General features: G+C 21.6%; 1 long non-coding RNA gene across 17 annotated transcripts; it reads right to left on the bottom strand.

The window, feature by feature from the left end:
* Positions 1–491: 491 nt before the first annotated feature.
* LOC143378215 (uncharacterized) lies at positions 492–25,098 on the bottom strand. Of its 17 annotated transcripts, none has more exons than XR_013087804.1 (5): positions 23,449–25,098; positions 20,224–21,848; positions 20,064–20,177; positions 14,161–19,360; positions 492–13,181 (listed from the first exon to the last, which is right to left on the bottom strand). It is a non-coding gene; the product is annotated as an uncharacterized LOC143378215 (long non-coding RNA). The 17 variants fall into 17 exon arrangements; XR_013087818.1 differs by lacking the exon at positions 23,449–25,098 and having other exon boundaries at positions 492–2,000; positions 2,254–13,181; positions 20,224–22,346; XR_013087806.1 differs by lacking the exon at positions 23,449–25,098 and having other exon boundaries at positions 492–3,321; positions 3,578–13,181; positions 20,224–22,346.
* Between the last annotated feature and the right edge of the window lie 330 nt (positions 25,099–25,428).

Raw genomic sequence — 25,428 nt, 5'->3', positions numbered from 1 at the left:
ATTTACTTACCTATTTTTTTCTATTTATTTACCTACTTTTTTTCTAATTTATTTACCTATTTTTTCTCTATTTATTTGCCCATTTTCTCTATTTATTTACCTCTTTTATTTTCTCTATTTATTTACCTATTTTTCTCTAGTTATTTACGTATTTTTTCTATTTACCTTTTTTCTTTGATTTATTTAGCTATTTTTCCCTATTTATACGCCTATTTTTTCTCTAGTTTATTTACCTATTTTTTCTCTATTTATTTACCTGTTTTTCTCTATTTACTTGCCTCATTTGTTTTCTCTACTTAATTACCTAATTTTCTCTCTTTATTTACCTCTTTTTTCTCTATTTACTTACCTATTTTTTCTCTAGTTATTTAAGTATTTTTTTTCTCTATTTATTTACCTATTTTTCTCTATTTATTTACCTCATTTGTTTTCTCTATTTATTTACATATTTTTTTCTATTTATTTACCTCTTTTTTCTCTATTTATTTACCTATTTTTTCTCTGTTTATTTACCTCCTTTGTTTTTTCTACTTCATTACCTATTTATTCCCTATTTATTTACCTATTTTTCTCTAGTTACTTACGTATTTTTTTCTCTAATTTATTTACACATTTTTTCTCTAGTTTATTTACCTATTTTTTCTCTATTTATTTACCTGTTTTTCTCTATTTACTTACCTCATTTGTTTTCTCTAATTAATTACCTATTTTTCTCTCTTTATTTACCTCTTTTTTCTCTATTTACTTACCTATTTTTCTCTAGTTATTTAAGTATTTTTTCTCTATTTATTTACCTATTTTTCTCTATTTGTATACCTCTTTTGTTTTCTCTATTTACTTACCTATTTTTTTTATTTATTTACCTACTTTATTTCTAATTTATTTACCTATTTTTTCCCTATTTATTTGCCCATTTTCTCTATTTATTTACCTCTTTTCTTTTCTCTATTTATTTACCTATTTTTTTCTCTCATGTATTTACCTATTTTCTCTATTTATTTACCTCCTTTGTTTTCTCTCTTTATTTACATTTTTTTCTATTTATTTACCTCTTTTTTCTATTTATTTACCTATTTTTTCTCTATTTATTTACCTATTTTTCTCTGTTTATTTACCTATTTTTTCCTCTAATTTATTTACCTTTTTTCTCTATATATTTACCTATATTTTTCTCTATTTATTTACCTCCTTTGTTTTCTCTATTTATTTACCTATTTTTTCTCTAGTTATTTACGTTTTTTTTCCTCTAATTTATTTACCTATTTTTTCTATTTACCTTTTTTTCTTTGATTTATTTAGCTATTTTTCTGTATTTATAAGCCTATTTTTTCTCTCGTTTATTTACCTATTCTTTCTCTATTTATTTAACAATTTTTTTCTCTATTTATTTACCTATTTCTTCTCTGTTTATTTACCTATTTTTTCCTCTAATTTATTTACCTATTTTTTTCTCTCATGTATTTACCTATTTTCTCTATTTATATACCTACTTTGTTTTCTCTAGTTAATTACCTATTTTTCTCTCCTTATTTACACTTTTCTATTTATTTACATATTTTTTTCTCTATTTATTTACCTATTTTTCTCTATTTATTTACCTCATTTGTTTTCTCTATTTATTTACATATTTTTTTCTATTTATTTACCTATTTTTCTCTATTTATTCACCTCAATTGTTTTCTCTATTTATTTACATATTTTTTCTATTTATTTACCTCTTTTTTCTCTATTTATTTACCTATTTTTTCTCTGTTTATTTACCTCCTTTGTTTTTTCTACTTCATTACCTATTTATTCCCTATTTATTTACCTACTTTTTCTCTAATTTATTTACCTATTTTTTCTCTATTTATTTACCCATTTTCTCTATTTATTTACCTCTTTTGTTTTCTCTATTTACTTACCTATTTTTTCTCTTGTAATTTACCTATTTCTCTCTCTCATTTATTTTCCTATTTTTACTCTGTTTATTTACCTATTTTTTCCTCTAATTTATTTACCTATTTTTTGTATTTACCTTTTTTTTCTTTGATTTATTTAGCTATTTTTCTCTATTTATACGCCTATTTTTTCTCTAGTTTATTTAGCTATTTTTCTCTATTTATACGCATATTTTTTCTCTAGTTTATTTACCTATTCTTTCTCTATTTATTTAACAATTTTTTTCTCTATTTATTTACCTCCTTTGTTTCTCTACTTCATTACCTATTTGTTCCCTATTTATTTACCTACTTTTTTCTCTAATTTATTTACCTATTTTTTCTCTATTTATTTACCTGCTTTGTTTTCTCTAGTTAATTACCTATTTTTCTCTCCTTATTTACATTTTTCTATTTATTTACATATTTTTTTCTCTATTTATTTGCCTATTTTTCTCTATTTATTTACCTCATTTGTTTTCTCTATTTATTTACATATTTTTTTCTATTTATTTACCTATTTTTTCTCTGTTAACTTACCTATTTTTTCCTCTCATTTATTTACCTATTCTTCTCTATTTATTTACCTATTTTTTCTCTGTTAACTTACCTATTTTTTCCTCTCATTTATTTACCTAGTCTTCTCTATTTATTTACCTATATTTTTCTCTATTTATTTACCTCTTTGTTTTCTCTATTTATTTACCTATTTTTCTCTATTTATTTACCTCTTTTTTCTCTATTTATTTACCTCAATTGTTTTCTCTATTTATTTACATATTTTTTTCTATTTATTTACCTATTTTTTCTCTGTTAACTTACCTAGTTTTTCCTCTCATTTATTTACCTATTCTTCTCTATTTATTTACCTCTTTGTTTTCTCTATTTACTTACCTATTTTTTCTCTAGTAATTTACCTATTTTTCTCTCTCATTTATTTTTCTATTTTTACTCTGTTTATTTACCTATTTTTTCCTCTAATTTATTTACCTATTTTTTCTATTTACCTTTTTTTCTTTGATTTATTTATCTATTTATCTCTATTTATACGCCTATTTTTTCTCTAGTTTATTTACCTATTTTTTCTCTACTTATTTACCTATTTTTCTCTATTTACTTACCTGATTTGTTTTCTCTAGTTAATTACCTATTTTGCTCTCTTTATTTACCTCTTTTTCTCTATTTACTTACCTATTTTTTCTCTAGTTATTTAAGTATTTTTTTCTCTATTTATTTACCTATTTTTCTCTATTTGTTTACCTCTTTTGTTTTCTCTATTTACTTACCTATTTTTTTCTATTTATTTACCTACTTTTTTTCTAATTTATTTACCTATTTTTTCTCTATTTATTTGCCCATTTTCTCTATTTATTTACCTCTTTTATTTTCTCTATTTATTTACCTATTTTTTTCTCTCATGTATTTACCTATTTTCTCTATTTATTTACCTCCATTGTTTTCTCTCTTTATTTACATTTTTTTCTATTTATTTACCTCTTTTTTCTATTTATTTACCTATTTTTTCTCTATTTATTTACGTATTTTTTCTCTGTTTATTTACCTATTTTTTCCTCTAATTTATTTACCTATTTTTCTCTATTTATTTACCTATATTTTACTCTATTTATTTACCTCTTTTGTTTTCTCTATTTATTTACCTATTTTTCTCTAGTTATTTACGTATTTTTTCTATTTATCTTTTTTCTTTGATTTATTTAGCTATTTTTCCCTATTTATACGCCTATTTTTTCTCTAGTTTATTTACCTATTTTTTCTCTATTTATTTACCTGTTTTTCTCTATTTACTTGCCTCATTTGTTTTCTCTACTTAATTACCTAATTTTCTCTCTTTATTTACCTCTTTTTTCTCTATTTACTTACCTATTTTTTTCTCTCATGTATTTACCTATTTTCTCTATTTATTTACCTCCTTTGTTTTCTCTCTTAATTTACATTTTTTTCTATTTATTTACCTCTTTTTTCTATTTATTTACCTATTTTTTCTCTATTTATTTACCTATTTTTCTCTGTTTATTTACCTATTTTTTCCTCTAATTTATTTACCTTTTTTCTCTATATATTTACCTATATTTTTCTCTATTTATTTACCTCCTTTGTTTTCTCTATTTATTTACCTATTTTTTCTCTAGTTATTTACGTTTTTTTTCCTCTAATTTATTTACCTATTTTTTCTATTTACCTTTTTTTCTTTGATTTATTTAGCTATTTTTCTGTATTTATAAGCCTATTTTTTCTCTCGTTTATTTACCTATTCTTTCTCAATTTATTTAACAATTTTTTTCTCTATTTATTTACCTATTTCTTCTCTGTTTATTTACCTATTTTTTCCTCTAATTTATTTACCTATTTTTTTCTCTCATGTATTTACCTATTTTCTCTATTTATTTACCTACTTTGTTTTCTCTAGTTAATTACCTATTTTTCTCTCCTTATTTACACTTTTCTATTTATTTACATATTTTTTTCTCTATTTATTTACCTATTTTTCTCTATTTATTTACCTCATTTGTTTTCTCTATTTATTTACATATTTTTTTCTATTTATTTACCTCTTTTTTCTCTATTTATTTACCTATTTTTTCTCTGTTTATTTACCTATTTTTTCCTCTAATTTATTTACCTATTTTTCTGTATATATTTACCTATATTTTTCTCTATTTATTTACCTCCTGTGTTTTCTCTACTTCATTACCTATTTGTCCCCTATTTATTTACCTACTTTTTTCTCTAATTTATTTACCTATTTTTTCTCTATTTATTTACCCATTTTTCTCTATTTATTTACCTCATTTGTTTTCTCTATTTATTTACATATTTTTTTCTATTTATTTACCTATTTTTTCTCTGTTAACTTACCTATTTTTTCCTCTCATTTATTTACATATTCTTCTCTATTTATTTACCTATATTTTTCTCTATTTATTTACCTCTTTGTTTTCTCTATTTACTTACCTATTTTTTCTCTAGTAATTTACCTATTTTTCTCTCTCATTTATTTTTCTATTTTTACTCTGTTTATTTACCTATTTTTTCCTCTAATTTATTTACCTATTTTTTCTATTTACCTTTTTTTCTTTGATTTATTTATCTATTTATCTCTATTTATACGCCTATTTTTTCTCTAGTTTATTTACCTATTTTTTCTCTACTTATTTACCTATTTTTCTCTATTTACTTACCTGATTTGTTTTCTCTAGTTAATTACCTATTTTTCTCTCTTTATTTACCTCTTTTTCTCTATTTACTTACCTATTTTTTCTCTAGTTATTTAAGTATTTTTTTCTCTATTTATTTACCTATTTTTCTCTATTTGTTTACCTCTTTTGTTTTCTCTATTTACTTACCTATTTTTTTCTATTTATTTACCTACTTTTTTTCTAATTTATTTACCTATTTTTTCTCTATTTATTTGCCCATTTTCTCTATTTATTTACCTCTTTTATTTTCTCTATTTATTTACCTATTTTTCTCTAGTTATTTACGTATTTTTTCTATTTACCTTTTTTCTTTGATTTATTTAGCTATTTATCTCTATTTATACGCCTATTTTTTCTCTAGTTTATTTACCTATTTTTTCTCTACTTATTTACCTATTTTTCTCTATTTACTTACCTGATTTGTTTTCTCTATTTACTTACCTATTTTTTCTCTAGTTATTTAAGTATTTTTTTCTCTATTTATTTACCTATTTTTCTCTATTTGTTTACCTCTTTTGTTTTCTCTATTTACTTACCTATTTTTTTCTATTTATTTACCTACTTTTTTTCTAATTTATTTACCTATTTTTTCTCTATTTATTTGCCCATTTTCTCTATTTATTTACCTCTTTTATTTTCTCTATTTATTTACCTATTTTTCTCTAGTTATTTACGTATTTTTTCTATTTACCTTTTTTCTTTGATTTATTTAGCTATTTTTCCCTATTTATACGCCTATTTTTTCTCTAGTTTATTTACCTATTTTTTCTCTATTTATTTACCTGTTTTTCTCTATTTACTTGCCTCATTTGTTTTCTCTACTTAATTACCTAATTTTCTCTCTTTATTTACCTCTTTTTTCTCTATTTACTTACCTATTTTTTCTCTAGTTATTTAAGTATTTTTTTTCTCTATTTATTTACCTATTTTTCTCTATTTATTTACCTCATTTGTTTTCTCTATTTATTTACATATTTTTTTCTATTTATTTACCTCTTTTTTCTCTATTTATTTACCTATTTTTTCTCTGTTTATTTGCCTCCTTTGTTTTTTCTACTTCATTACCTATTTATTCCCTATTTATTTACCTATTTTTCTCTAGTTACTTACGTATTTTTTTCTCTAATTTATTTACACATTTTTTCTCTAGTTTATTTACCTATTTTTTCTCTATTTATTTACCTGTTTTTCTCTATTTACTTACCTCATTTGTTTTCTCTAATTAATTACCTATTTTTCTCTCTTTATTTACCTCTTTTTTCTCTATTTACTTACCTATTTTTCTCTAGTTATTTAAGTATTTTTTCTCTATTTATTTACCTATTTTTCTCTATTTGTATACCTCTTTTGTTTTCTCTATTTACTTACCTATTTTTTTTATTTATTTACCTACTTTATTTCTAATTTATTTACCTATTTTTTCCCTATTTATTTGCCCATTTTCTCTATTTATTTACCTCTTTCTTTTCTCTATTTATTTACCTATTTTTTTCTCTCATGTATTTACCTATTTTCTCTATTTATTTACCTCCTTTGTTTTCTCTCTTTATTTACATTTTTTTCTATTTATTTACCTCTTTTTTCTATTTATTTACCTATTTTTTCTCTATTTATTTACCTATTTTTCTCTGTTTATTTACCTATTTTTTCCTCTAATTTATTTACCTTTTTTCTCTATATATTTACCTATATTTTTCTCTATTTATTTACCTCCTTTGTTTTCTCTATTTATTTACCTATTTTTTCTCTAGTTATTTACGTTTTTTTTCCTCTAATTTATTTACCTATTTTTTCTATTTACCTTTTTTTCTTTGATTTATTTAGCTATTTTTCTGTATTTATAAGCCTATTTTTTCTCTCGTTTATTTACCTATTCTTTCTCTATTTATTTAACAATTTTTTTCTCTATTTATTTACCTATTTCTTCTCTGTTTATTTACCTATTTTTTCCTCTAATTTATTTACCTATTTTTTTCTCTCATGTATTTACCTATTTTCTCTATTTATATACCTACTTTGTTTTCTCTAGTTAATTACCTATTTTTCTCTCCTTATTTACACTTTTCTATTTATTTACATATTTTTTTCTCTATTTATTTACCTATTTTTCTCTATTTATTTACCTCATTTGTTTTCTCTATTTATTTACATATTTTTTTCTATTTATTTACCTATTTTTCTCTATTTATTCACCTCAATTGTTTTCTCTATTTATTTACATATTTTTTCTATTTATTTACCTCTTTTTTCTCTATTTATTTACCTATTTTTTCTCTGTTTATTTACCTCCTTTGTTTTTTCTACTTCATTACCTATTTATTCCCTATTTATTTACCTACTTTTTCTCTAATTTATTTACCTATTTTTTCTCTATTTATTTACCCATTTTCTCTATTTATTTACCTCTTTTGTTTTCTCTATTTACTTACCTATTTTTTCTCTTGTAATTTACCTATTTCTCTCTCTCATTTATTTTCCTATTTTTACTCTGTTTATTTACCTATTTTTTCCTCTAATTTATTTACCTATTTTTTGTATTTACCTTTTTTTTCTTTGATTTATTTAGCTATTTTTCTCTATTTATACGCCTATTTTTTCTCTAGTTTATTTAGCTATTTTTCTCTATTTATACGCATATTTTTTCTCTAGTTTATTTACCTATTCTTTCTCTATTTATTTAACAATTTTTTTCTCTATTTATTTACCTCCTTTGTTTCTCTACTTCATTACCTATTTGTTCCCTATTTATTTACCTACTTTTTTCTCTAATTTATTTACCTATTTTTTCTCTATTTATTTACCTGCTTTGTTTTCTCTAGTTAATTACCTATTTTTCTCTCCTTATTTACATTTTTCTATTTATTTACATATTTTTTTCTCTATTTATTTGCCTATTTTTCTCTATTTATTTACCTCATTTGTTTTCTCTATTTATTTACATATTTTTTTCTATTTATTTACCTATTTTTTCTCTGTTAACTTACCTATTTTTTCCTCTCATTTATTTACCTATTCTTCTCTATTTATTTACCTATTTTTTCTCTGTTAACTTACCTATTTTTTCCTCTCATTTATTTACCTAGTCTTCTCTATTTATTTACCTATATTTTTCTCTATTTATTTACCTCTTTGTTTTCTCTATTTATTTACCTATTTTTCTCTATTTATTTACCTCTTTTTTCTCTATTTATTTACCTCAATTGTTTTCTCTATTTATTTACATATTTTTTTCTATTTATTTACCTATTTTTTCTCTGTTAACTTACCTATTTTTTCCTCTCATTTATTTACCTATTCTTCTCTATTTATTTACCTATATTTTTCTCTATTTATTTACCTCTTTGTTTTCTCTATTTACTTACCTATTTTTTCTCTAGTAATTTACCTATTTTTCTCTCTCATTTATTTTTCTATTTTTACTCTGTTTATTTACCTATTTTTTCCTCTAATTTATTTACCTATTTTTTCTATTTACCTTTTTTTCTTTGATTTATTTATCTATTTATCTCTATTTATACGCCTATTTTTTCTCTAGTTTATTTACCTATTTTTTCTCTACTTATTTACCTATTTTTCTCTATTTACTTACCTGATTTGTTTTCTCTAGTTAATTACCTATTTTGCTCTCTTTATTTACCTCTTTTTCTCTATTTACTTACCTATTTTTTCTCTAGTTATTTAAGTATTTTTTTCTCTATTTATTTACCTATTTTTCTCTATTTGTTTACCTCTTTTGTTTTCTCTATTTACTTACCTATTTTTTTCTATTTATTTACCTACTTTTTTTCTAATTTATTTACCTATTTTTTCTCTATTTATTTGCCCATTTTCTCTATTTATTTACCTCTTTTATTTTCTCTATTTATTTACCTATTTTTTTCTCTCATGTATTTACCTATTTTCTCTATTTATTTACCTCCATTGTTTTCTCTCTTTATTTACATTTTTTTCTATTTATTTACCTCTTTTTTCTATTTATTTACCTATTTTTTCTCTATTTATTTACGTATTTTTTCTCTGTTTATTTACCTATTTTTTCCTCTAATTTATTTACCTATTTTTCTCTATTTATTTACCTATATTTTACTCTATTTATTTACCTCTTTTGTTTTCTCTATTTATTTACCTATTTTTCTCTAGTTATTTACGTATTTTTTCTATTTATCTTTTTTCTTTGATTTATTTAGCTATTTTTCCCTATTTATACGCCTATTTTTTCTCTAGTTTATTTACCTATTTTTTCTCTATTTATTTACCTGTTTTTCTCTATTTACTTGCCTCATTTGTTTTCTCTACTTAATTACCTAATTTTCTCTCTTTATTTACCTCTTTTTTCTCTATTTACTTACCTATTTTTTTCTCTCATGTATTTACCTATTTTCTCTATTTATTTACCTCCTTTGTTTTCTCTCTTAATTTACATTTTTTTCTATTTATTTACCTCTTTTTTCTATTTATTTACCTATTTTTTCTCTATTTATTTACCTATTTTTCTCTGTTTATTTACCTATTTTTTCCTCTAATTTATTTACCTTTTTTCTCTATATATTTACCTATATTTTTCTCTATTTATTTACCTCCTTTGTTTTCTCTATTTATTTACCTATTTTTTCTCTAGTTATTTACGTTTTTTTTCCTCTAATTTATTTACCTATTTTTTCTATTTACCTTTTTTTCTTTGATTTATTTAGCTATTTTTCTGTATTTATAAGCCTATTTTTTCTCTCGTTTATTTACCTATTCTTTCTCAATTTATTTAACAATTTTTTTCTCTATTTATTTACCTATTTCTTCTCTGTTTATTTACCTATTTTTTCCTCTAATTTATTTACCTATTTTTTTCTCTCTTGTATTTACCTATTTTCTCTATTTATTTACCTACTTTGTTTTCTCTAGTTAATTACCTATTTTTCTCTCCTTATTTACACTTTTCTATTTATTTACATATTTTTTTCTCTATTTATTTACCTATTTTTCTCTATTTATTTACCTCATTTGTTTTCTCTATTTATTTACATATTTTTTTCTATTTATTTACCTCTTTTTTCTCTATTTATTTACCTATTTTTTCTCTGTTTATTTACCTATTTTTTCCTCTAATTTATTTACCTATTTTTCTGTATATATTTACCTATATTTTTCTCTATTTATTTACCTCCTGTGTTTTCTCTACTTCATTACCTATTTGTCCCCTATTTATTTACCTACTTTTTTCTCTAATTTATTTACCTATTTTTTCTCTATTTATTTACCCATTTTTCTCTATTTATTTACCTCATTTGTTTTCTCTATTTATTTACATATTTTTTTCTATTTATTTACCTATTTTTTCTCTGTTAACTTACCTATTTTTTCCTCTCATTTATTTACATATTCTTCTCTATTTATTTACCTATATTTTTCTCTATTTATTTACCTCTTTGTTTTCTCTATTTACTTACCTATTTTTTCTCTAGTAATTTACCTATTTTTCTCTCTCATTTATTTTTCTATTTTTACTCTGTTTATTTACCTATTTTTTCCTCTAATTTATTTACCTATTTTTTCTATTTACCTTTTTTTCTTTGATTTATTTATCTATTTATCTCTATTTATACGCCTATTTTTTCTCTAGTTTATTTACCTATTTTTTCTCTACTTATTTACCTATTTTTCTCTATTTACTTACCTGATTTGTTTTCTCTAGTTAATTACCTATTTTTCTCTCTTTATTTACCTCTTTTTCTCTATTTACTTACCTATTTTTTCTCTAGTTATTTAAGTATTTTTTTCTCTATTTATTTACCTATTTTTCTCTATTTGTTTACCTCTTTTGTTTTCTCTATTTACTTACCTATTTTTTTCTATTTATTTACCTACTTTTTTTCTAATTTATTTACCTATTTTTTCTCTATTTATTTGCCCATTTTCTCTATTTATTTACCTCTTTTATTTTCTCTATTTATTTACCTATTTTTCTCTAGTTATTTACGTATTTTTTCTATTTACCTTTTTTCTTTGATTTATTTAGCTATTTATCTCTATTTATACGCCTATTTTTTCTCTAGTTTATTTACCTATTTTTTCTCTACTTATTTACCTATTTTTCTCTATTTACTTACCTGATTTGTTTTCTCTATTTACTTACCTATTTTTTCTCTAGTTATTTAAGTATTTTTTTCTCTATTTATTTACCTATTTTTCTCTATTTGTTTACCTCTTTTGTTTTCTCTATTTACTTACCTATTTTTTTCTATTTATTTACCTACTTTTTTTCTAATTTATTTACCTATTTTTTCTCTATTTATTTGCCCATTTTCTCTATTTATTTACCTCTTTTATTTTCTCTATTTATTTACCTATTTTTCTCTAGTTATTTACGTATTTTTTCTATTTACCTTTTTTCTTTGATTTATTTAGCTATTTATCTCTATTTATACCCCTATTTTTTCTCTAGTTTATTTACCTATTTTTTCCCTACTTATTTACCTATTTTTCTCTATTTACTTACCTGATTTGTTTTCTCTAGTTAATTACCTATTTTTCTCTCTTTATTTACCTCTTTTTCTCTATTTACTTACCTATTTTTTCTCTAGTTATTTAAGTATTTTTTTCTCTATTTATTTACCTATTTTTCTCTATTTATTTACCTCATTTGTTTTCTCTATTTATTTACATATTTTTTTCTATTTATTTACCTCTTTTTTCTCTATTTATTTACCTATTTTTTCTCTGTTTATTTACCTCCTTTGTTTTTTCTACTTCATTACCTATTTATTCCCTATTTATTTACCTATTTTTCTCTAGTTACTTACGTATTTTTTTCTCTAATTTATTTACACATTTTTTCTCTAGTTTATTTACCTATTTTTTCTCTATTTATTTACCTGTTTTTCTCTATTTACTTACCTCATTTGTTTTCTCTAGTTAATTACCTATTTTTCTCTCTTTATTTACCTCTTTTTTCTCTATTTACTTACCTATTTTTCTCTAGTTATTTAAGTATTTTTTCTCTATTTATTTACCTATTTTTCTCTATTTGTATACCTCTTTTGTTTTCTCTATTTACTTACCGATTTTTTTTATTTATTTACCTACTTTATTTCTAATTTATTTACCTATTTTTTCCCTATTTATTTGCCCATTTTCTCTATTTATTTACCTCTTTTCTTTTCTCTATTTATTTACCTATTTTTTTCTCTCATGTATTTACCTATTTTCTCTATTTATTTACCTCCTTTGTTTTCTCTCTTTATTTACATTTTTTTCTATTTATTTACCTCTTTTTTCTATTTATTTACCTATTTTTTCTCTATTTATTTACCTATTTTTCTCTGTTTATTTACCTATTTTTTCCTCTAATTTATTTACCTTTTTTCTCTATATATTTACTTATATTTTTCTCTATTTATTTACCTCCTTTGTTTTCTCTATTTATTTACCTATTTTTTCTCTAGTTATTTACGTTTTTTTTCCTCTAATTTATTTACCTATTTTTTCTATTTACCTTTTTTTCTTTGATTTATTTAGCTATTTTTCTGTATTTATAAGCCTATTTTTTCTCTCGTTTATTTACCTATTCTTTCTCTATTTATTTAACAATTTTTTTCTCTATTTATTTACCTATTTCTTCTCTGTTTATTTACCTATTTTTTCCTCTAATTTATTTACCTATTTTTTTCTCTCATGTATTTACCTATTTTCTCTATTTATTTACCTACTTTGTTTTCTCTAGTTAATTACCTATTTTTCTCTCCTTATTTACACTTTTCTATTTATTTACATATTTTTTTCTCTATTTATTTACCTATTTTTCTCTATTTATTTACCTCATTTGTTTTCTCTATTTATTTACATATTTTTTTCTATTTATTTACCTATTTTTCTCTATTTATTCACCTCAATTGTTTTCTCTATTTATTTACATATTTTTTCTATTTATTTACCTCTTTTTTCTCTATTTATTTACCTATTTTTTCTCTGTTTATTTACCTCCTTTGTTTTTTCTACTTCATTACCTATTTATTCCCTATTTATTTACCTACTTTTTCTCTAATTTATTTACCTATTTTTTCTCTATTTATTTACCCATTTTCTCTATTTATTTACCTCTTTTGTTTTCTCTATTTACTTACCTATTTTTTCTCTTGTAATTTACCTATTTCTCTCTCTCATTTATTTTCCTATTTTTACTCTGTTTATTTACCTATTTTTTCCTCTAATTTATTTACCTATTTTTTGTATTTACCTTTTTTTTCTTTGATTTATTTAGCTATTTTTCTCTATTTATACGCCTATTTTTTCTCTAGTTTATTTAGCTATTTTTCTCTATTTATACGCATATTTTTTCTCTAGTTTATTTACCTATTCTTTCTCTATTTATTTAACAATTTTTTTCTCTATTTATTTACCTCCTTTGTTTCTCTACTTCATTACCTATTTGTTCCCTATTTATTTACCTACTTTTTTCTCTAATTTATTTACCTATTTTTTCTCTATTTATTTACCTGCTTTGTTTTCTCTAGTTAATTACCTATTTTTCTCTCCTTATTTACATTTTTCTATTTATTTACATATTTTTTTCTCTATTTATTTGCCTATTTTTCTCTATTTATTTACCTCATTTGTTTTCTCTATTTATTTACATATTTTTTTCTATTTATTTACCTATTTTTTCTCTGTTAACTTACCTATTTTTTCCTCTCATTTATTTACCTATTCTTCTCTATTTATTTACCTATTTTTTCTCTGTTAACTTACCTATTTTTTCCTCTCATTTATTTACCTATTCTTCTCTATTTATTTACCTATATTTTTCTCTATTTATTTACCTCTTTGTTTTCTCTATTTATTTACCTATTTTTCTCTATTTACTTACGTATTTTTTTCTCTAATTTATTTACACATTTTTTCTCTAATTTATTTACCTATTTTCTCTATTTATTTACCTGCTTTGTTTTCTCTACTTCATTACCTATTTTTCTCTATTTATTTGCCTATACTTTTCTCTAATTTACTTACCTATTTTTTCTCTAGTAATTTACCTATTTTTTCTCTATTTATTTACCCATGTTTCTCTATTTATTTACCTCTTTTCTTTTCTCTATTTATTTACATATTTTTTTCTATTTATTTACCTCTTTTTTCTCTATTTATTTACCTCAATTGTTTTCTCTATTTATTTACATATTTTTCTCTATTTATTTACCTCTTTTTTCTCTATTTATTTACCTATTTTTACTCTGTTTATTTACCCATATTTTCCTCTATTTTATTTACCTATTGTTTCTATTTACCTTTTTTTCTTTGATTTATTTAGCTATATTTCTCTATTTATGCACCTATTTTTTCTCTAGTTTATTTACCTATTCTTTCTCTATTTATTTACCTATTTTTCTCTATTTATTTACCTCATTTGTTTTCTCTATTTATTTACATATTTTTTTCTATTTATTTACCTATTTTTTCTCTGTTAACTTACCTATTTTTTCCTCTCATTTATTTACCTATTCTTCTCTATTTATTTACCTATATTTTTCTCTATTTATTTACCTCTTTGTTTTCTCTATTTACTTACCTATTTTTTCTCTAGTAATTTACCTATTTTTCTCTCTCATTTATTTTTCTATTTTTACTCTGTTTATTTACCTATTTTTTCCTCTAATTTATTTACCTATTTTTTCTATTTACCTTTTTTTCTTTGATTTATTTAGCTATATTTCTCTATTTATGCACCTATTTTTTCTCTAGTTTATTTACCTATTCTTTCTCTATTTATTTACCTATTTTTCTCTATTTATTTACCTCATTTGTTTTCTCTATTTATTTACATATTTTTTTCTATTTATTTACCTCTTTTTTCTCTATTTATTTACCTATTTTTCTCTGTTTATTTACCTATTTTTTCCTCTTATTTATTTACCTATTTTTCTCTATTTATTTACCTATATTTTACTCTCATTTATTTTCCTATTTTTACTCTGTTTATTTACCTATTTTTTCCTCTAATTTATTTACCTCCTTTGTTTTCTCTACTTCATTACCTATTTGTTCCCTATTTATTTACCTACTTTTTTCTCTAATTTATTTACCTATTTTTTTCTCTCATGTATTTACCTATTTTCTCTATTTATTTACCTCCTTTGTTTTCTCTTGTTAATTACCTCCTTTGTTTTCTCTAGTTAATTACCTATTTTTCTCTCTTTATTTACATTTTTCTATTTATTTACATATTTTTTTCTGTATTTATTTACCTATTTTTCTCTATTTATTTACCTCAATTGTGTTCTCTATTTATTTACATATTTTTTTCTATTTATTTACCTCTTTTTTCTCTATTTATTTACCTATTTTTTCTGTTTACTTACCTATTTTTTCCTCTAATTTATTTACCTCTTTTTTCTCTATTTATTTACCTATTTTTCTCTGTTTATTTACCTCCTTTGTTTTCTCAACTTCATTACCTATTTTTCTCTATTTATTTGCGTATAGTTTTCTCTAATTTATTTACCTATTTTTTCTTTATTTATTTACCCATTTTTCTCTACTTGTTTACCTCTTTTGTTTTCTCTATTTACTTACCTCTTTTTTCTCTAGTAATTTACCTGTTTTTCTCTCTCATTTATTTACCTATTTTTTCCTCTAATTTATTTACCTTTTTTTCTATTTACCTTTTTTTCTTTGATTTATTTAGCTATTTTTCTCTATTTATACGCCTATTTTTTCTCTAGTTTATTTACCTATTTTTTCTCTATTGATTTACCTGTTTTTCTCTATTTACTTACCTCATTTGTTTTCTCTAGTTAATTACCTATTTTTCTCTCTTTATTTACATCTTTTTTCTCTATTTACTTACATATTTTTCCTCTAGTTATTTAAGTATTTTTTTCTCTATTTATTTACATATTTTTCTCTATTTATTTACCTCATTTGTTTTCTCTATTTACTTACCTATTTTTTCTCTAGTAATTTGCCTATTTTTCTCTCTCATTTATTTTCCTATTTTTACTCTGTTTATTTACCTATATTTTCCTCTAATTTATTTACCTATTTTTTTTATTTACCTTTTTTTCTTTGATTTATTTAGCTATATTTCTCTATTTGTACACCTATTTTTTCTCTAGTTTATTTACCTACTCTTTCTCTATTTATTTAACAATTTTTTTCTCTATTTATTTACCTGCTTTGTTTTCTCTACTTCATTACCTATTTGTTCCCTATTTATTTACCTACTTTTTTCTCTAATTTATTTACCTATTTTTTCTCTTTTTATTTTTCCCATTCTCTCTATTTATTTACCTCTTTTCTTTTCTCTATTTATTTACCTATTTTTTTCTCTCAGGTATTTACCTATTTTCTCTATTTATTTACCTCCTTTGTTTTCTCTAGATAATTACCTATTTTTCTCTCTTTATTTACATTTTTCTCTTTATTTACATATTTTTTCTCTATTTATTTACCTATTTTTCTCTATTTATTTACCTCAATTGTTTTCTCTATTTATTTACATATTTTTCTCTATTTATTTACCTCTTTTTTCTCTATTTATTTACCTATTTTTTCTCTGTTTATTTACCTCCTTTGTTTTCTCTACTTCATTACCTATTTTTCTCTATTTATTTTCCTATATTTTTCTCTAATTTATTTACCTATTTTTTCTCTATTTATTTACCTATTTTTCTCTATTTGTTTACCTCTTTTGTTTTCTCTATTTACTTACCTATTTTTCTCTCTCATTTATTTTCCTATTTTTACTCTGTTTATTTACCTATTTTTTCCTCTAATTTAATTACCTATTTTTTCTATTTTACCTTTTTTCCTTTGATTTATTTACCTATTTTTCTCTATTTATACGCCTATTTTTTCTCTAGTTTATTTACCTATTTTTCTCTATTTATTTACCTATTTTTCTCTATTTACTTACCTCATTTGTTTTCTCTAGTTAATTACCTATTTTCCCTCTTTATTTACCTCTTTTTTCTCTATTTACTTACCTATTTTTCTCTAGTTATTTAAGTATTTTTTTCTCTATTTATTTACCTATTTTTCTCTATTTGTTTACCTCTTTTGTTTTCTCTATTTACTTACCTATTTTTTTCTATTTATTTACCTACTTTTTTCTAATTTATTTACCTATTTTTTCTCTATTTATTTGCCCATTTTCTCTATTTATTTACCTCTTTTCTTTTCTCTATTTATTTACCTACTTTTTTCTCTCATGTATTTACCTATTTTCTCTATTTATTTACCTCCTTTGTTTTCTCACTTTATTTACATTTTTTTCTATTTATTTACCTCTTTTTTCTATTTATTTACCTATTTTTTCTCTATTTATTTACCTATTTTTTCTCTGTTTATTTACCTATTTTTTCCTCTAATTCATTTACCTATTTTTCTCTATATATTTACCTATATTTTTCTCTATTTATTTACCTCCTTTGTTTTCTCTACTTCATTACCTATTTGTTCCCTATTTATTTACCTACTTTTTTCTCTAATTTATTTACCTATTTTTTCTCTATTTATTTACCCATGCTTCTCTATTTATGTACCTCTTTTCTTTTCTCTATTTATTTACCTATTTTTTTCTCTCATGTATTTACCTATTTTCTCTATTTATTTACCTCCTTTGTTTTCTCTAGTTAATTACCTATTTTTCTCTCCTTATTTACATTTTTCTATTTATTTACATATTTTTTTCTCTATTTATTTACCTATTTTCTCTATTTGTTTACCTCTTTTGTTTTCTCTATTTACTTACCTATTTTTTCTCTAGTAATTTACCTATTTTTCTCTATTTGTTTACCTCTTTTGTTTTCTCTATTTACTTACCTATTTTTTCTCTAGTAATTTACCTATTTTTCTCTCTCATTTATTTACCTATTTTTACTCTGTTTATTTACCTATTTTTTCCTCTAATTTATTTACCTATTTTTTCTATTTACCTTTTTTCTTTGATTTATTTATCTATTTTTCTCTATTTATACGCCTATTTTTTCTCTAGTTTATTTACCTATTTTTTCTCTATTTATTTACCTATTTTTCTCTATTTACTTACCTCATTTGATTTCTCTAGTTAATTACCTATTTTTCTCTCTTTATTTACCTCTTTTTTCTCTATTTACTTACTTATTTTTTCTCTAGTTATTTAAGTATTTTTTTCTCTATTTATTTACCTATTCTTTCTCTATTTATTTAACAATTTTTTTCTCTATTTATTTACCTCCTTTGTTTCTCTACTTCATTACCTATTTGTTCCCTATTTATTTACCTACTTTTTTCTCTAATTTATTTACCTATTTTTTCTCTATTTATTTACCCATGCTTCTCTATTTATTTACCTCTTTTCTTTCCCCATTTATTTACCTATTTTTTTCTCTCATGTATTTACCTATTTTCTCTATTTATTTACCTCCTTTGTTTTCTCTAGTTAATTACCTATTTTTCTCTCCTTATTTACATTTTTCTATTTATTTACATATTTTTTTCTCTATTTATTTACCTATTTTTCTCTATTTATTTACCTCATTTGTTTTCTCTATTTATTTACATATTTTTTTCTATTTATTTACCACTTTTTTCTCTATTTATTTACCTATTTTTTCTCTGTTAACTTACCTATTTTTTCCTCTCATTTATTTACCTATTCTTCTCTATTTATTTACCTATATTTTTCTCTATTTATTTACCTCTTTGTTTTCTCTATTTATTTACCTATTTTTCTCTAGTTACTTACGTATTTTTTTCTCTAATTTATTTACACATTTTTTCTCTAATTTTTTACCTATTTTCTCTATTTATTTACCTGCTTTGTTTTCTCTACTTCATTAACTATTTTTCTCTATTTATTTGCCTATATTTTTCTCTAATTTACTTACCTATTTTTTCTCTAGTAATTTACCTATTTTTCTCTCTCATTTATTTACCTATTTCTCTATTTACTTACCTCATTTGTTTTCTCTATTTATTTACATATTTTTTTCTATTTATTTACCTCTTTTTTCTCTGTTTATTTACCTATTTTTTCCTCTAATTCATTTACCTTTTTTCTCTATATATTTACCTATATTTTTCTCTATTTATTTACCTCCTTTGTTTTCTCTATTTATTTACATATTTTTCTCTAGTTATTTACGTATTTTTCCTCTAATTTATTTACCTATTTTTTCTATTTACCTTTTTTTCTTTGATTTATTTAGCTATTTTTCTGTATTTATACGCCTATTTTTTCTCTAGTTTATTTACCTATTCTTTCTCTATTTATTTAACAATTTTTTCTCTATTTATTTACCTATATTTTCTCTGTTTATTTACCTATTTTTTCCTGTAATTTATTTACCTATTTTTCTCTATATATTTACCTATATTTTTCTCTATTTATTTACCTCATTTGTTTTCTCTATTTATTTACATATTTTTTTCTATTTATTTACCACTTTTTCTCTATTTATTTACCTATTTTTTCTCTGTTAACTTACCTATTTTTTCCTCTCATATATTTACCTATTCTTCTCTATTTACTTACCTATATTTTTCTCTATTTATTTACCTCTTTGTTTTCTCTATTTATTTACCTATTGTTCTCTATTTATTTACCTCATTTGTTTTCTCTGTTTATTTACCTATTTTTTCCTCTAATTTATTTACCTATTTTTCTCTATATATTTACCTATATTTTTCTCTATTTATTTACCTCCTTTGTTTTCTCTACTTCATTACCTATTTGTTCCCTATTTATTTACCTACTTTTTTCTCTAATTTATTTACCTATTTTTTCTCTAGTAATTTACCTAATTTTCTCTCTCATTTATTTACCTATTTTTACTCTGTTTATTTACCTATTTTTTCCTCTAATTTATTTACCTATTTTTTCTATTTACCTTTTTTCTTTGATTTATTTAGCTATTTTTCTCTATTTATACGCCTATTTTTTCTCTAGTTTATTTACCTATTTTTCTCTATTTATTTACCTATTTTTCTCTATTTACTTACCTCATTTGTTTTCTCTAGTTAATTACCTATTTTCCCTCTTTATTTACCTCTTTTTTCTCTATTTACTTACCTATTTTTCTCTAGTTATTTAAGTATTTTTTTCTCTATTTATTTACCTATTTTTCTCTATTTGTTTACCTCTTTTGTTTTCTCTATTTACTTACCTATTTTTTCTATTTATTTACCTACTTTTTTCTAATTTATTTACCTATTTTTTCTCTATTTATTTGCCCATTTTCTCTATTTATTTACCTCTTTTCTTTTCTCTATTTATTTACCTACTTTTTTCTCTCATGTATTTACCTATTTTCTCTATTTATTTACCTCCTTTGTTTTCTCACTTTATTTACATTTTTTTCTATTTATTTACCTCTTTTTTCTATTTATTTACCTATTTTTTCTCTATTTATTTACCTATTTTTTCTCTGTTTATTTACCTATTTTTTCCTCTAATTTATTTACCTTTTTTCTCTATATATTTACCTATATTTTTCTCTATTTATTTACCTCCTTTGTTTTCTCTATTTATTTACCTATTTTTTCTCTAGTTATTTACGTATATTTTCCTCCAATTTATTTACCTATTTTTTCTATTTACCTTTTTTTCTTTGATTTATTTAGCTATTTTTCTGTATTTATACGCCTATTTTTTCTCTAGTTTATTTACCTATTCTTTCTCTATTTATTTAACAATTTTTTCTCTATTTATTTACCTATTTTTTCTCTGTTTATTTACCTATTTTTTCCTCTAATTCATTTACCTATTTTTCTCTATATATTTACCTATATTTTTCTCTATTTATTTACCTCCTTTGTTTTCTCTACTTCATTACCTATTTGTTCCCTATTTATTTACCTACTTTTTTCTCTAATTTATTTACCTATTTTTTCTCTATTTATTTACCCATGCTTCTCTATTTATGTACCTCTTTTCTTTTCTCTATTTATTTACCTATTTTTTTCTCTCATGTATTTACCTATTTTCTCTATTTATTTACCTCCTTTGTTTTCTCTAGTTAATTACCTATTTTTCTCTCCTTATTTACATTTTTCTATTTATTTACATATTTTTTTCTCTATTTATTTACCTATTTTCTCTATTTGTTTACCTCTTTTGTTTTCTCTATTTACTTACCTATTTTTTCTCTAGTAATTTACCTATTTTTCTCTATTTGTTTACCTCTTTTGTTTTCTCTATTTACTTACCTATTTTTTCTCTAGTAATTTACCTATTTTTCTCTCTCATTTATTTACCTATTTTTACTCTGTTTATTTACCTATTTTTTCCTCTAATTTATTTACCTATTTTTTCTATTTACCTTTTTTTCTTTGATTTATTTATCTATTTTTCTCTATTTATACGCCTATTTTTTCTCTAGTTTATTTACCTATTTTTTCTCTATTTATTTACCTATTTTTCTCTATTTACTTACCTCATTTGTTTTCTCTAGTTAATTACCTATTTTTCTCTCTTTATTTACCTCTTTTTTCTCTATTTACTTACTTATTTTTTCTCTAGTTATTTAAGTATTTTTTTCTCTATTTATTTACCTATTCTTTCTCTATTTATTTAACAATTTTTTTCTCTATTTATTTACCTCCTTTGTTTCTCTACTTCATTACCTATTTGTTCCCTATTTATTTACCTACTTTTTTCTCTAATTTATTTACCTATTTTTTCTCTATTTATTTACCCATGCTTCTCTATTTATTTACCTCTTTTCTTTCCCCATTTATTTACCTATTTTTTTCTCTCATGTATTTACCTATTTACTCTATTTATTTACCTCCTTTGTTTTCTCTAGTTAATTACCTATTTTTCTCTCCTTATTTACATTTTTCTATTTATTTACATATTTTTTTCTCTATTTATTTACCTATTTTTCTCTATTTATTTACCTCATTTGTTTTCTCTATTTATTTACATATTTTTTTCTATTTATTTACCACTTTTTTCTCTATTTATTTACCTATCTTTCTCTGTTAACTTACCTATTTTTTCCTCTCATTTATTTACCTATTCTTCTCTATTTATTTACCTATATTTTTCTCTATTTATTTACCTCTTTGTTTTCTCTATTTATTTACCTATTTTTCTCTAGTTACTTACGTATTTTTTTCTCTAATTTATTTACACATTTTTTCTCTAATTTTTTTACCTATTTTCTCTATTTATTTACCTGCTTTGTTTTCTCTACTTCATTAACTATTTTTCTCTATTTATTTGCATATATTTTTCTCTAATTTACTTACCTATTTTTTCTCTAGTAATTTACCTATTTTTCTCTCTCATTTATTTACCTATTTCTCTATTTACTTACCTCATTTGTTTTCTCTATTTATTTGCATATTTTTTTCTATTTATTTACCTCTTTTTTCTCTGTTTATTTACCTATTTTTTCCTCTAATTCATTTACCTTTTTTCTCTATATATTTACCTATATTTTTCTCTATTTATTTACCTCCTTTGTTTTCTCTATTTATTTACCTATTTTTCTCTAGTTATTTACGTATTTTTCCTCCAATTTATTTACCTATTTTTTCTATTTACCTTTTTTTCTTTGATTTATTTAGCTATTTTTCTGTATTTATACGCCTATTTTTTCTCTAGTTTATTTACCTATTCTTTCTCTATTTATTTAACAATTTTTTCTCTATTTATTTACCTATTTTTTCTCTGTTTATTTACCTATTTTTTCCTCTAATTCATTTACCTATTTTTCTCTATATATTTACCTATATTTTTCTCTATTTATATACCTCCTTTGTTTTCTCTACTTCATTACCTATTTGTTCCCTATTTATTTACCTACTTTTTTCTCTAATTTATTTACCTATTTTTTCTCTATTTATTTACCCATGCTTCTCTATTTATGTACCTCTTTTCTTTTCTCTATTTATTTACCTATTTTTTTCTCTCATGTATTTACCAATTTTCTCTATTTATTTACCTCCTTTGTTTTCTCTAGTTAATTACCTATTTTTCTCTCCTTATTTACATTTTTCTATTTATTTACATATTTTTTTCTCTATTTATTTACCTATTTTCTCTATTTGTTTACCTCTTTTGTTTTCTCTATTTACTTACCTATTTTTTCTCTAGTAATTTACCTATTTTTCTCTATTTGTTTACCTCTTTTGTTTTCTCTATTTACTTACCTATTTTTTCTCTAGTAATTTACCTATTTTTCTCTCTCATTTATTTACCTATTTTTACTCTGTTTATTTACCTATTTTTTCCTCTAATTTATTTACCTATTTTTTCTATTTACCTTTTTTTCTTTGATTTATTTATCTATTTTTCTCTATTTATACGCCTATTTTTTCTCTAGTTTATTTACCTATTTTTTCTCTATTTATTTACCTATTTTTCTCTATTTACTTACCTCATTTGTTTTCTCTAGTTAATTACCTATTTTTCTCTCTATATTTACCTCTTTTTTCTCTATTTACTTACTTATTTTTTCTCTAGTTATTTAAGTATTTTTTTCTCTATTTATTTACCTATTCTTTCTCTATTTATTTAACAATTTTTTTCTCTATTTATTTACCTCCTTTGTTTCTCTACTTCATTACCTATTTGTTCCCTATTTATTTACCTACTTTTTTCTCTAATTTATTTACCTATTTTTTCTCTATTTATTTACCCATGCTTCTCTATTTATTTACCTCTTTTCTTTCCCCATTTATTTACCTATTTTTTTCTCTCATGTATTTACCTATTTTCTCTATTTATTTACCTCCTTTGTTTTCTCTAGTTAATTACCTATTTTTCTCTCCTTATTTACATTTTTCTATTTATTTACATATTTTTTTCTCTATTTATTTACCTATTTTTCTCTATTTATTTACCTCATTTGTTTTCTCTATTTATTTACATATTTTTTTCTATTTATTTACCACTTTTTTCTCTATTTATTTACCTATTTTTTCTCTGTTAACTTACCTATTTTTTCCTCTCATTTATTTACCTATTCTTCTCTATTTATTTACCTATATTTTTCTCTATTTATTTACCTCTTTGTTTTCTCTATTTATTTACCTATTTTTCTCTAGTTACTTACGTATTTTTTTCTCTAATTTATTTACACATTTTTTCTCTAATTTTTTTACCTATTTTCTCTATTTATTTACCTGCTTTGTTTTCTCTACTTCATTAACTATTTTTCTCTATTTATTTGCCTATATTTTTCTCTAATTTACTTACCTATTTTTTCTCTAGTAATTTACCTATTTTTCTCTCTCATTTATTTACCTATTTCTCTATTTACTTACCTCATTTGTTTTCTCTATTTATTTACATATTTTTTTCTATTTATTTACCTCTTTTTTCTCTGTTTATTTACCTATTTTTTCCTCTAATTCATTTACCTTTTTTCTCTATATATTTACCTATATTTTTCTCTATTTATTTACCTCCTTTGTTTTCTCTATTTATTTACATATTTTTCTCTAGTTATTTACGTATTTTTCCTCTAATTTATTTACCTATTTTTTCTATTTACCTTTTTTTCTTTGATTTATTTAGCTATTTTTCTGTATTTATACGCCTATTTTTTCTCTAGTTTATTTACCTATTCTTTCTCTATTTATTTAACAATTTTTTCTCTATTTATTTACCTATATTTTCTCTGTTTATTTACCTATTTTTTCCTGTAATTTATTTACCTATTTTTCTCTATATATTTACCTATATTTTTCTCTATTTATTTACCTCATTTGTTTTCTCTATTTATTTACATATTTTTTTCTATTTATTTACCACTTTTTCTCTATTTATTTACCTATTTTTTCTCTGTTAACTTACCTATTTTTTCCTCTCATATATTTACCTATTCTTCTCTATTTACTTACCTATATTTTTCTCTATTTATTTACCTCTTTGTTTTCTCTATTTATTTACCTATTGTTCTCTATTTATTTACCTCATTTGTTTTCTCTGTTTATTTACCTATTTTTTCCTCTAATTTATTTACCTATTTTTCTCTATATATTTACCTATATTTTTCTCTATTTATTTACCTCCTTTGTTTTCTCTCCTTCATTACCTATTTGTTCCCTATTTATTTACCTACTTTTTTCTCTAATTTATTTACCTATTTTTTCTCTAGTAATTTACCTAATTTTCTCTCTCATTTATTTACCTATTTTTACTCTGTTTATTTACCTATTTTTTCCTCTAATTTATTTACCTATTTTTTCTATTTACCTTTTTTCTTTGATTTATTTAGCTATTTTCTCTATTTATAAGCCTATTTTTTCTCTAGTTTATTTACCTATTTTTTCTCTATTTATTTACCCATGTTTCTCTATTTATTTAC

This window comes from Andrena cerasifolii, unplaced genomic scaffold (genome assembly GCF_050908995.1).
Source record: "Andrena cerasifolii isolate SP2316 unplaced genomic scaffold, iyAndCera1_principal scaffold1305, whole genome shotgun sequence".
Taxonomy (NCBI): domain Eukaryota; kingdom Metazoa; phylum Arthropoda; class Insecta; order Hymenoptera; family Andrenidae; genus Andrena; species Andrena cerasifolii.
This window is presented reverse-complemented; position numbering and strand designations above follow the sequence as displayed.